Below are 1,366 nucleotides of genomic sequence, written 5' to 3' on the forward strand. Positions count from 1 at the left end.
TCATTGTTCATATTTTGTTTGGAAGATATGTCCATTTTTGGCAGTGGGGTGTTAAAATCCCCAACTATAATGTGTGTTGCTGTCAATATCTTTCTTGAAGTCCTCTAAGATTATTAGAAATATTTTATTTATTTTTAGAGAGAGGGGAAGGGAAGGAGAAAGAGGGGGAGAGGAACATTAATGTGTGGTTGCCTCTCATATGTTCTTTACTGGGGACCTGGCCTGCTACCCAGGCATGTGCCCTGATTGAGAATCGAACTGGTGACCCTTTGCTTCACAGGCCCGTGCTCAATCCACTGGGCCACACCAGCCAGGGCAATTTCCTTTATATATTTGGGGGTTCCTATGTTGAGGGCATATAAATTTACAATGTTTATGTCTTCTTGGTGTATTCTTCCCTTGAGTATTATGAAGTGACCTTCTGGGTCTCTTTTTATGGCCCTTTTTTTGAAGTCTATTTTGTCTGATATGAGTATTGCTACCCCAGTTTTTTTTTTCCCTGGCCGTTTGCTTGGAAAATTTGTTTCCAGCCTCTCACTTTTAGTCTGTGTAGGTTTTTTGTTCTGAGGTGGGTCTCTTGGAGGCAGTAAACGTGTGGGTCATGCTTTCTTATCCATGCAGCTATATTATGTCTTTTGATTGAAGCATTTAGTCCATTTATGTTTAATGTTATCATTGATAGGTACTTATTCATTGCCACTTTGTACCTGTGTTCCTCTCTGTCTCTCTCTTTTTCTTCGTTTCCTCAAAGTAGTTTTTTTAGCATCTTTGCGGAGATGGTTTTGTGGAGGTGTATTCTTTTAGATTTCTTTTGTCTTGGAAGGTCTTTATTTGGTCTTCTATCTTGATTGAGAGCCTTGCTGAATAAAGTAACCTTGGTTGAAGGCCTCTGGTTCTCATTACTTGGAATATTTCTTGCCATTCTCTTCTTGCTTGGAGCGTTTCCATGAGAAGTCAGCAGCTAACCTTATTGGGGCTCCCTTGTATGTTACTTGCTCTTTCTTCCTTGCTGCCTTTAAGATTCTCTCTTTGTCTTGGAATTTTGCCATTTTAATGATGATGTGTCTTGAAGTGGGCCTCTTTGGGTTCCTCTTCATTGGGACTGTCTGTGTTTCCTGGATTTGTGTGACTTTTTCTCTCATCAAATTAGGAAAGTTTTCCATTATTACTTTTTCAAGTAGATTTTCTATCCCTTGGTCTCCTTCTTCTCCTTCTGATATCCCTATTATTGGGATATTATTATGTTTCATATTGTCTTGCATTTCTCTTAATCCCTCTTCATTGTTTCTGAGCCTCTTTTTTTTTCTTGCTCTTTCTGGGAGTATTTTTCTACTTGTCCTGCAACTCGCTGATCTGATCTTCTGCT

This window comes from Artibeus jamaicensis, unplaced genomic scaffold, assembly GCF_021234435.1.
Source record: "Artibeus jamaicensis isolate MK-2021 breed Jamaican fruit bat unplaced genomic scaffold, CSHL_Jam_final contig_61, whole genome shotgun sequence".
Taxonomy (NCBI): Eukaryota; Metazoa; Chordata; class Mammalia; order Chiroptera; family Phyllostomidae; genus Artibeus; species Artibeus jamaicensis.